This window comes from Palaemon carinicauda, chromosome 16 (assembly GCF_036898095.1).
Source record: "Palaemon carinicauda isolate YSFRI2023 chromosome 16, ASM3689809v2, whole genome shotgun sequence".
NCBI classification, from domain to species: domain Eukaryota; kingdom Metazoa; phylum Arthropoda; class Malacostraca; order Decapoda; family Palaemonidae; genus Palaemon; species Palaemon carinicauda.
The window spans coordinates 19756895-19769446 of NC_090740.1; the positions used below are offsets into that span (position 1 = coordinate 19756895).

A 12552-nucleotide genomic window follows, 5' to 3' on the forward strand; every position below is an offset into this window, starting at 1 on the left:
TCTTGAGGCTGAAAGGGGTTAACCTTTTTTTCTTTGGTAGAGCTGTATATGCCTGCTCGAAGTTGGAAATAGGTCCCCTTCGTCGAGAGGGAGACCTTTACCCTGGAAAGTAATCAAAGGTTGATGTTATGTTGCAAAATTGGAAATAGGTCCCCTTCGTTGAAAGGGAGACCTTCGCCTTGGAAGGTAATCAAAGTTTTACGTTCTATTGCGAAGTTAGAAATAGGTTCCCCTTGTCGAAAGGGAGACCTTCCTTCTGGAAGGTGACCAAAGTTTAACGTTCTGCAGCGAAGTTGAAAATAGTCCCTTTCATCTAAAGGGAGACCTTTGTCCTGGAAGGTTACCAAAGTTTTGCATTCCGTAGTGAAGCTGGAAATAGGTCCCCTTCGTCGAGAGGGAGACCTTTACCCTGGAAAGTAATCAAAGGATGTTATGTTGCAAAATTGGAAATAGGTCCCCTTCGTTGAAAGGGAGACCTTCGCCTTGGAAGGTAATCAAAGTTTTACGTTCTATTGCGAAGTTAGAAATAGGTTCCCCTTGTCGAAAGGGAGACCTTCCTTCTGGAAGGTGACCAAAGTTTAACGTTCTGCAGCGAAGTTGAAAATAGTCCCTTTCATCTAAAGGGAGACCTTTGTCCTGGAAGGTTACCAAAGTTTTGCATTCCGTAGTGAAGCTGGAAATAGGTCCCCTTCGTCGAGAGGGAGACCTTTACCCTGGAAAGTAATCAAAGGTTGATGTTATGTTGCAAAATTGGAAATAGGTCCCCTTCGTTGAAAGGGAGACCTTCGCCTTGGAAGGTAATCAAAGTTTTACGTTCTATTGCGAAGTTAGAAATAGGTTCCCCTTGTCGAAAGGGAGACCTTCCTTCTGGAAGGTGACCAAAGTTTAACGTTCTGCAGCGAAGTTGAAAATAGTCCCTTTCATCTAAAGGGAGACCTTTGTCCTGGAAGGTTACCAAAGTTTTGCATTCCGTAGTGAAGCTGGAAATAGGTCCCCTTCGTCGAGAGGGAGACCTTTACCCTGGAAAGTAATCAAAGGTTGATGTTATGTTGCAAAATTGGAAATAGGTCCCCTTCGTTGAAAGGGAGACCTTCGCCTTGGAAGGTAATCAAAGTTTTACGTTCTATTGCGAAGTTAGAAATAGGTTCCCCTTGTCGAAAGGGAGACCTTCCTTCTGGAAGGTGACCAAAGTTTAACGTTCTGCAGCGAAGTTGAAAATAGTCCCTTTCATCTAAAGGGAGACCTTTGTCCTGGAAGGTTACCAAAGTTTTGCATTCCGTAGTGAAGCTGGAAATAGGTCCCCTTCGTCGAGAGGGAGACCTTTACCCTGGAAAGTAATCAAAGGATGTTATGTTGCAAAATTGGAAATAGGTCCCCTTCGTTGAAAGGGAGACCTTCGCCTTGGAAGGTAATCAAAGTTTTACGTTCTATTGCGAAGTTAGAAATAGGTTCCCCTTGTCGAAAGGGAGACCTTCCTTCTGGAAGGTGACCAAAGTTTAACGTTCTGCAGCGAAGTTGAAAATAGTCCCTTTCATCTAAAGGGAGACCTTTGTCCTGGAAGGTTACCAAAGTTTTGCATTCCGTAGTGAAGCTGGAAATAGGTCCCCTTCGTCGAGAGGGAGACCTTTACCCTGGAAAGTAATCAAAGGTTGATGTTATGTTGCAAAATTGGAAATAGGTCCCCTTCGTTGAAAGGGAGACCTTCGCCTTGGAAGGTAATCAAAGTTTTACGTTCTATTGCGAAGTTAGAAATAGGTTCCCCTTGTCGAAAGGGAGACCTTCCTTCTGGAAGGTGACCAAAGTTTAACGTTCTGCAGCGAAGTTGAAAATAGTCCCTTTCATCTAAAGGGAGACCTTTGTCCTGGAAGGTTACCAAAGTTTTGCATTCCGTAGTGAAGCTGGAAATAGGTCCCCTTCGTCGAAAGGGAGACCTTAGTCCTTGAAGGTGACCAAAGTTTTATGTTCCTTAGCAAAGTTAGAAATATTGTCCCCTTCATCGAAAGGGAGACCTTCGCCCTGATAGGTGACTAAAGTTTTATCTTCGTGATGAAGTTGGAAAGAGGTCCTTCTCATCTAAAGGGAGACCTTTGCCCTGGAAGATGACCAAAGTTTTGCATTCTGTAGCAAAGCTAGAAATAGGTCCCTTTTGTTGAAAGGGAAACCTTCGCCTGGAAGGTGACCAAAGTTTTAAGTTCCTTAGCAAAGTTGGAATTATTGTCCCCTCCATTGAAAGGGAGACCTTCGCCCTAGGTGGTGACTTAAGTTTTACGTACTGTAGCAATGTTGGAAATAGGTCCCCTTCGTCGAAATGGAGACGTTCGCCCTGGAAGTTGACCGAAGTTTTATGTTCCGTAGAGAAGTTGGAAATAGGTCCCCTACATCGATAGGGAGACCTTCGCCCTAAGAGGTGACCAAAGTTTTACGTTCCGTAGTGAAGTTGGAAATAGGTCTTCTTCGTTGAAAGGAAGACCTTAGCCCTTGAAGGTGACTGAACTTTTACGTTCTATAGAGGAGGCTTTGTATGAACCACTGTCCTTGATGACTGACCATAGCTTATGTTGGAAGTGATCCTTGTTCTTGCTCTGACCTCAACCAGAGGGGTTAGTGAGATCTATGGTTTCTCCTACTATATCGCTTAGCCAAGGAGATGGAGACAAAGTTTTTTGTTCTCTTTCATTCCTGACTCTGTGGCCAAGATTCAAAATACGTATGTTGATACCTGGGACTAGGTTACATCTTTTCAGATTTGGAGTCTTAAGAAGGGAATCAATATTCTTGATTGGTTGTTGTATTTAGTGATGGTGCTAAGGCTCTGCTTCAGGTACATACCTTCATGAGAAAAAGGCATGGCCTCTTGAAGGTAGGACACTAGAAATTTTTAGTAGTTTGAGGTAATGATAATATTGAGTCAGCTTTGGGGACAAAGCAATATGAACATCAGGTGAGTTTAGAAATATTGGGTACTTTGGCCAGACAGCATTGGATCCCTCTCTGTGGTTACGGCTCATTTTCCATTTGCTTACACATACTGTGAATATCCTGGCCTGTTCTTTCCACATTCCCCTCTGTCCTCATACACCTGACAACACAGATTACCAAACAATTCTTCTTTGCTCAAGGGGTTAACTACTGCAATGTAATAGTTCAGTGGCTACTCTCCTCTTGGTAAGGGTAGAAGAGACTTTAGCTATGGTAAATAGCACTTCTAGGAAGACACTCCTAAGTCAAACTATTGTTCTCTAGTCTTGGGTAGTGCCATAGCCTCTGTACCATGGTCTTCCACTGTCATGGGATATAGTTCTTTTGCTCGAGGTTACACATGGGCCCACTATTCTGTCTAATTTTTCTTCCTCTTGTTTTATTGTTTTTATAGTTTATAAAATGAAGATCTATCAATGTTGTTACTGTTCTTACGATATTTTAATTGTTCTTTACTTCTTTTGCAGTTAATTTTTTCATTGTTTCCTTTCCTCACTGGGATATTTTTTCTTTTGGAGCCCTTGGACTTAATAGCATCCTGCTTTTCCATCAAGGGTTGTAGCTTAGCTAATAATGATAATAATAGTAATATGGTACTTAATATGTGAGCATAAGATTTTTTAATCCATAAAGTTTAAGGGTTATTTACCATAAACTAATTTCACCATCCCTATGGGATTCTAAGCCTAATATATTCAAACTAGAACGGGCACTCAGCAGAGCGCATACCTTTGCTATCGCCACTTTTGTCACCAAGAATACCGATGATGATGTAGGTACTGTATTTGATCCCAAAACATATTTAGCACAGGATAGGCAATTGAATTACTGTATGCAATTTTTGCACTAGTTTCATGCAAATCAGAAAAAAAATGGCCACAAATGGCGAGGGTAGGCGGAAGGTAAACCCCCCCCCTCACACACACCTGTGACTGAGCTCACTTTACTTTTGGCTCGGATGGTGAACGGACGTTGCCGCTCTTCATCTTGCGCCTTATTTGGATAGGCATTAACCTTTTTTTTTTTTTGCTTTTTCTTTTTTCTAGTATGTTTGTGAAGTTGACTTCTGCTACCATGCGCACCTGCCCTGGACTCTCCGTCCACCCTTGTGGAACATTTATGTCGGTGATGGAGACAGATCCTCACACCTTTGTCCTATATGCAGAGGTCAACGGTGTGATAGTGAAAATAAGTGGTCTTTCTCCCAGTGGGAGAGGTTTGGGCGACGGCGGAAGAAGTCTAAGCGGGATATTTCTCCTTCAAAGGCTCCTTCGAAGGGAGGAAAACCCAAGGCCTCTTCTTCCGTCTCCCGACCCTCCTCCGAAGCTCCTACTCGTTCGGCCTCTTACGAGAGACCGTCGAGTTGTAGCGTAGACCAAGTTAATGTCGGCCAACCCCGGTCCTCGAGAGATGGTGTTGCTTCTCCTAGCAAAGCGGCCCCACCTCTCCCCTGGGTGAGTCCTTGTCACTAACCCCTTTGTTGCAGGTTTGGTCGTCCTTAGGGCTCTCGGGTCCGCCCTCTAAGGACGCATTGCTGCAGATCATCCGTAAGGGTGCCACTGTGCAGCAGTCATTGTTGCCGTCAGAGGTAGATCCTCTGGCCCTCATCGACGTTGTAGTGTCAGAGATGTCACCCTTGATGTCATCCGACTCCTCTGCCCCTCCAGACTCTCTAGATGTTGCTGCCGACTTAGTTTCCCCCATTCTTGAACAGCCATCGAGGGGTAAACTAAGTCCAACGTCTGTCTCTACTGCGAGTGTTTCTCCACCTCGGGGGAGTTCACTCATAGAGACTCCTCTTCGGAGGACTGCTGTGGAGTACGGTCAGTTTGCTGATCCAACAGCCCCCAGAGGGCACCTTCGTTGGAAAGCTCGGCCTCCACTTCGCCTCAGAGGCCTCCCTTCACCAGTGGTGAAGAGGCGCCTTTTCAACTCTTCTGCTTCGTCGCCGCAGCATTCCCCTCCAGAGGAGCCTCCGCTGCAGTCATCTAACCCTCGACCGTCACTGAACCTGGTACTAGTCCTTCGACTTCAGTCCAGGACCTCTCTGCGGATCGTTCGCGATCCCCATCGGTAGATGCTCGTCCTTACAGGTGATGGGGCGTGCCGAAGCGTTGTAGCGCACTGACGAGCAAGCTGGTGATGACAAGCTGCTGGTGAGCGCTGATGCCCAGTAGGAGGTTAGCGAGCTGCAGGGCGATGGCGCTCGGCTGCGCACTTCGGTAGGACTACAAGAGGCTTTACCGGGACTAGGAATGGTGATGTGTGGAAGGTCAGGAACTGCAATGTGCCCTTATTGCAGTTCCTGACCTTCCACACATCACCATTCCTAGTCCCGGTAAAGCCTCTTGTAGTCCTACCGAAGTGCGCAGCCGAGCGCCATCGCCCTGCAGCTCGCTAACCTCCTACTGGGCATCAGCGCTCACCAGCAGCTTGTCATCACCAGCTTGCTCGTCAGTGCGCTACAACGCTTCGGCACGCCCCATCACCTGCTCGCTTTCATAGACAGCAGCTACAACATGCGCCTGCGTGCCAATACTCTCCTGCGCGTCCTGCGGCCACGCACCCACGGTCGCCCACGGGCCAGCGCCCTTCTGCGTGCCCACGATCTCCTGCACGTCAGCAATCTCCTACACACCAGTGCTCTCCCGCACGCCAACACTCACCTACACACCAGCACTCTCCTGCGCACCAAGTACCTCCTGTGCACCAGAGCGATCACGCGCCCCAGCACTCGCCTGCACGTCGGCGATCTCCTACGCACCAGCGCTCTCTCGCGCGCCAACACTCACCTGTGTGCCAGCGCTCACCGACCCGCCATCACATGCCTACGCGCTTGCAAACAACACACACAATCCAGCGCTCTCCTGCGCCAGATCTCTCCCGTGCGCATGGACCAGGACATGCGCCTTCCGGCAATTGCCTGTGCGTGCGCCAACATGTGCGTGGCAACACTCGTTCGCTCATGCAAGCCAACGTTCGCTCATGCAAGCCAACGTTCGCCCAAGTGCCAGCCCTCACCTACGCGCCAGCTATCACCTGCGCGCCAACTTTCGTCCGTGCACGCGCCAACAGGCACGTGCACAGTAACTACACCTAACCAGGTCACCGTTGCCTCATTCCCCTCCCCGCAAACGCATTTTAGTACGCCCTTCGGGAAAAGGGAAACAGGCACCAGCAGAGGGATTCAGGATCCCAAAATTGTCTTCTTCTAACACAGACCCACCTATTACGGTGACTCCTCGTAGGGAACCATTGGTCCCTTACCCTTCAGGGGATCTGTCTGACTGCTTCATTCAGTCAGCAGCCTTGGTTCAGTGCCCTAGTCAGAGCCGTAACACAGGCATTCAATCCTGCCCTGTCCGGCCGCTCGTCAGAGCAGCCTATAGCTCTGGACTCGCGACACAGAACCATGGCTTCCTCTACCCCATTGAAGAGGAAAAGAGGTTTCCAACGCGGGCACTTACCCGAGGGTGAAACTGACTCCGCGCAGGCCATCAAGGCTAGTCCCTCCAGTATCTCCCCAGGGATACTCTCCCACCCCCTGCTTTACCAAGAGAGTCGAGTGAAGAAGGCTCTCCTTCATTCCATCGTTGGAGGAAACCTTCCTTCAAGCTGAGAGTTCCTCACAGTCTGAGATCAGGAGGGACACAACATCCATGCCTTCGATGTTGGAGTCTTACCTCCTTCTATGGGAGGAGTCCAAAGACTCCAAGACCCTGCCAAAGTCCTCTGCCAGGACTACAAGGACGTAGATAGCCAGCCACTCGATGGATGTCCGCGACCCACCCCGAGAAGAGCTCTTGGGGATGGAAGATGGAGACTTCTCTGCAAGTCCGACATCAGAAGGAGAGCAACAAGAGTCAGAACATGTATTCTGGCTGGTCCTGACTCTTATGAAGGTTCTCAGTGCATTTTCCGACCCAGAGATACTCCCTCGGGAGGGCAAGGACATGGTCTTAGACCGTGTCTTCGGCACTCAGAAACCCTCAAAGACCAGCAGCCCTGCCCTGGTCTCAGGGGTTGAAGAGTGCCAGGGCTAAGATTGCCCAACAGCTCTCCGAGTTTGCCTCCTCCAACCATTCCGGCTCTACAAACAAGCTCCTCCCACCTCCTCGTGTACAACAGAGGAGGTACTTTGAGATCCTGGAGAAGCCCAGTCCAGCTCTTCCACTTCACCACTCTCTGGAAGAACTAATCAGGGGGTTCTCTCTTGAGAGACTCTCTAGCCGGCAGGTCTCTTTCTCGGCGGCCGAAGTCCTTAACCAGGAAAAGGTCACAAAGTATGCGATGCTGGCTAGTTCGTGGCTGGATATCTGGTTAGGGACCTTGGGAATCCTGGTGCAATCCGAGGATTTTTCCAAGGAGCGTACCAGGAAGGCAATGGAGACCTTTCTCCTCTCAGGCACTCGTGCGATCGAGTTTCTTGCCCACCAAGTTTCGAACTTGTGGGCAAACACCATCTTAAAACGTTGAGATGCGGTGTCTGAGAGGTTCCACCAACAGGTCCCCAGCGTCAAGATAAATAGGCTCAGACATCACTCTCTAGAGGGAGCCCACTTGTTTGAGCCTAAGGACAATGAACTTGCTGCTGAGAGGTGAAGGAAGTCTCATCAAGACTCCCTCCTCCATAGGGCTTTAACACCCAAGGCCTATAAACCTCCAGCACCTCAGCAGTCCCGTCCAACCAAGACCACAACGACGAAATCAGCAGCGAAAACAGTAGTGCCTAATAAGCCCTTTCCTGTCAAGGACAAGAAAGGCAAAAAGTCCTCCAGGGTAGGAAAAAATCCTAGAGGGAGCAGCTGAGTCCGCAAACGCTAGGATAGGCACTCCCCCTGCGTCTCCACAAGGGGGTGGGGGGATGCCTACAAAGTTGCTCAGACATGTGGAAGCAACTTGGGGCCGATTCCTGGACAATCTCCGTGATTCGTCTAGGATATCGCGTCCTGTTCAGAACATCTCTCCCTCTCCTGACCAGGAATCCAGTGTCAATAGACTCCCTTGCCATGGGATCAGCAAGGGGGCAAGCCCTTCGGGCAGAAGTCCAGACCCTGTTGAAGAAGGGCTCTCTCCAAGAGGTCCTCATCGACCTCTCAGCCCTGAACAAGTTTATCAAACAAACTCCGTTCAGCATGGAGACGGTAGACACGGTCAGACTATCGGTAAGACCTCAGGACTTCATGTGTACACTGGACCTAAAGGATGCGTACTTCCAGATCTCAGTCCATCCGTCTTCAAGGAAGTATTTAAAATTCAGCCTAGACAACACAAAGTACCAGTTTAAGGTGCTGTGCGTCGGTCTTTCACAGCACCTCAAGTTTTCACCAGAATGTTTGCCCTAGTGTCATCTTGGGCACACAGGATTGGCATCCGTCTCCTCCGTTATCTGGACGACTGGCTAATCCTAGCAGACTCAGTGTCAACCCTTCTTCAACACCAAGACAAACTTCTGAGACTTTGCCAAGATCTGGGGATCATGGTAAATCTCGAGAGGTCATCCCTGCTTCCTACACAGAGACGTATATACCTAGGCATGATTATAGACACCAATCTCCCTCCACAAAGCCTTCCCATCAGACGACGGGATAACAAGGCTGAGAAAGGTCGCAAGACCTTTTCTCAGACGAGAAGAACTTCCAGCCCAAACGTGGTTATGTCTTCTCAGTCACCTTTCATCATTGGCCCGTCTAGTTCCCAATGGTCGCCTCAGGATGAGAACCCTCCAGTGGCGACTCAAGTTCCGTTGGAATCAAACGTACGATTCCCCGGACATCCGGATCCCCATGGGATTAGCGGAACTGCCGGACCTCGAGTGGTGGGTGGCAGACGAGAATCTACGAAAGGGAGTGGATCTTCTCGTCCTCCCCCCGGATTTGATGCTGTTCTCAGACTCTTCAAAAAAAGGGTGGGGGCCCACTTGCTGCACCACATGACCTCAGGCCTCTGGTCAGAATCAGAAGATTACCTCCACATAAATCTCCTAGAGATGAAGGCCGTCTTTCTGGCCCTTCAACAGTTCCAACAATTCCTGGTGGGCTACTCAGTGGTGGTGATGAGCGACAACACCACAAGTGGCTTACATCAACAAGCAAGGAGGTACTTTTTTGCAGCACCTATCCCATCTAGCAGTAGAGATACTGAGATGGGCCGAGATCCACTCGATGCCATTATCGGCACGCTTCATACCAGGCAAAAGGAATGTGCTCGCTGACAACCTGAGCAGAGCATCTCAGATAGTGAGTACCGAGTGGCCTTTGTATCATCTAGTAGCCAACAAAGTCCCGACTTTGTGGGGTTCTCTGACAGTGGACCTCTTCGCAACGGCCCTGAACTTCAGGCTCCCGTTGTATTGTTCCCTAGTCCCAGACCCCAAGGCTCTCTGGCAAGATGCATTCCAACAACGGTGGGACAACATCGACGTTTATGCCTTTCCCCCGTTCTGTCTGATGAGGAGGGTACTCAAAAAGGCCAAAACATCAGTCAATTTTTCAATGGCCCTCATAGCTCCGCTATGGCATCACGCAGAATGGTTTCCGGACCTTCTGCAACTCCTAACTCCCTCCACGACACAATCTAATCAAACAACCACATGCCATCATATTCCACAAAGCCGTAGCTTTGCTACGACTTCACACCTGGAGACTATCCAGCACCTCCTCTCTCAGAGAGTATTTTCGCAACAAGTTGCGATTAGGATGTCTGGATACCTGCGAAAGTCATCAGCAGCAGTCTACCAGGCAAAGGGAAAGTCGTGGAAGGGGTATCTCTCCTCTCGATGCAACTATTCCAACAATAGCGGAGTTCCTCGTGAATTTGCGTGAAGAAATGCGCCTGTCGGTCTCGGTGGTGAAAGGCTATCGCTCTGCCTTAAGCCTCACCTTTAGACTGAAAGGAATGGACATTTTTTTATCGTTAGAAGTTTCCTTACTCAAACGGAGTTATGAACTTGCCTGTTCTCGATCTGAAGTGAGACCTCCCCCATGGAACGTGGTTTGAGTTCTCAGGTCTCTTAAAAGACCTCCTTATGAACCATTATGCCAGGCAACAGATCGCCACCTGACTTGGAAGACGGTGTTTCTGCTGGCTTTGGCTTCGGCCAAATGAGTCAGTGAACATCATGGTCTCTCATACGACATCGCCCATCCAAGGGGATGGGGAGAGATAACGTTCAACTTCATCCCTGAGTTTATTGCTAAGACCCACAACCCAGGAGTAGTGGATCCACGATTCGACTCCTTCCGGATTTCTAGTCTCTGTTCTGTAACAGATTACCCTGACCATCTCTTACTATGCCCAGTGAGGAGTTTGAGGCTGTATCTTAAGAGAACAGCCGCAGCCTGTCCCCATGTGCCTGCACTATTCGTCAGCACAGGAAGGACCAAGAGGAGGGTCACCAAGAACACCATCTCAGCATGGATTCGCAAGGTCATAGACCGTGCATTGAATCCAGGCCCTCCTTCACGTCGCCCTAGAGCTCATGATGTTAGGGGCGTAGCTACGTCCCTGGCATTCAAGGGAAACTTCTCAGTGACGCAGGTTCTTCAAGCTGGGGTGTGGAATCATCAGACCACATTCACATCCCACTACCTGCAAGACGTGACCCGTTGGAGACTTGATACATTCTGTATCGATCCTGTGGTGGCTGCACAATACCTGGTTTAAAATCTCAAATTGGACAAGTAGCAGAGGGTTGAGGGCATCGTTACCCAGTTTTAGTCTGCGTGAATGAAAAGGTTTGACTGGCTCTTATTCTTTTCTTCATCCTGCCCTCTCTTGGGGAAAGCAGCATCCTGGGTTCTCTGCCCAGCTGACCTCCTCAAACCACTGCAGGTAAACCATGCTCCCTTGTGTATGTACCTAGTATTAAGACTAATACTGTTGCGTCCCCATACCCTAGCGAGGTGGTATTTGGAAAGTCTTGGTTACACAGTTTTTCCTTCTAAAGACTCTGAATAACTTTACCTGGACTGTCATACTTCTATATACCTCAACACACAGCTTGCGTAGGCCGTGGACCTTGCGTAGCAAGGTTTTAGCGAAGTGCACGGACTCCTTATTTTTGAGTACTGACATACTCAGATAAGGAGCCCCCGGGTAAAGCCAAAAAGCCAGATTGGCAGGGACGTCCACCCTTCCTAATGGGTGAGTCACCCCTATTAAATAGCGTGGTTTGTATTCCAGTTACGGAACAAATGACAAATTCGTAGATGATTTGTATTTTTCCTAACTATACAAACCTTAGCTATTTAACCAAATTTGCCTGCCAGCCCTATCCCCCTTGAAGTCCTACCTCCAAGCAAAGTGAGCTCAATCAAAGGTGTAGCGGGGGGTGGGGGGGGGGTAGCAAGCCACCCTCCACCTATCCCCGCTAACTAGCAGTGTGAGTAGTTAACCCTTGCTAAATTTTATTGGCTCGTCATTTCAGCTATGCTGAAAGTAATACCCCTAATAAATAACTAAGGTTTGTATAGTTAGGAAAAATACAAATTATCCACGAATTTGTCATTGTGACCTATTCGTGACCTTGGCCTTGATTTTTTAACCTAATTACTCCCAAAATCAAATTGTCCTTTAATCATGGCCAATCATTCCACCAAATTTCATGAGATTCTGTGAAATAGTTTTTGAGTTATGCAAATCACAAACACAGACATACAAACAAGAAAACTGATGTAGGTATTTGATCTCAAAATGCATATATCACAAGTTAGGCAATTGAATTATGCACATTTTGCTACTAGTTTCATGCAAATGAGATAAATATTGGCCATGATATGGCAAAAAGACATATTTTACCTTTTTGTGACCTTGGCCTTGGCTTTTGACCCAATCACTCCCAAAATCTAATCAAATTGTCTTTGGATCATGGGCAATCATCCCACCAAACTTCATGATATTCTGTCAAACAGTTTTTGAGTTACTGTATATGTGAATCTCAGACAGACAGATATGCAAACAAATAAATACACCAAGGGTAATGACATCACTATATCATGTTGTATATCACAAGATAAGCAATTGAATATGCACATTTTGACACTAGTTTCATGCAAATTGTATGAAAATTGACCATGATATAGGAAAAAGAATTATTTTTACCATTCTATGACATTTGACCCAATCACTCCCAAAATCTAATCAAATGGTCCTTGGTTAATGGCCAATCATCCCATCAAATTTCATGAGATTCGGTCAAATAGTTTTTGAGTTTTGTGATTAATTTTTTACCTTTTCGTGACCCTGGCTTTGACTTTTTACCTAATCGCTCCAAAATCTAATCAAATTATCCTTGGCTCATGGCCAATCATCCAACCAAATTTCCTGAGATTCAGTCGGAATAGCTTTTGAGTTATGCAAATCACAAACATACACACAGACAAACAAACATACGGCTATCAAAACTTAATCTTTGACGCAATAAAGTTGGCAGAGGTAATAAGGAGGGCCAACTGTTTATAAAAACGTAATCTGTTATTGTTATCATGCCTCTACCAACCATTTGCTCAGTGAAAGTATACTACCAAGTTAGTGGGTAGTTTCTACTGCCCCTTTCTCATTGGCCTTCCCGAG

At 47.7% G+C, this 12552-nt stretch overlaps 1 protein-coding gene across 1 annotated transcript in view; it reads left to right on the forward strand.

Annotated features, from left to right (window-relative positions):
- The window catches only part of LOC137655683 (centromere protein X-like), a 65410-nt gene that overhangs the window by 40375 nt on the left and 12483 nt on the right, over positions 1-12552 (forward strand). The gene's annotated exons all lie outside the window — the stretch shown is intronic.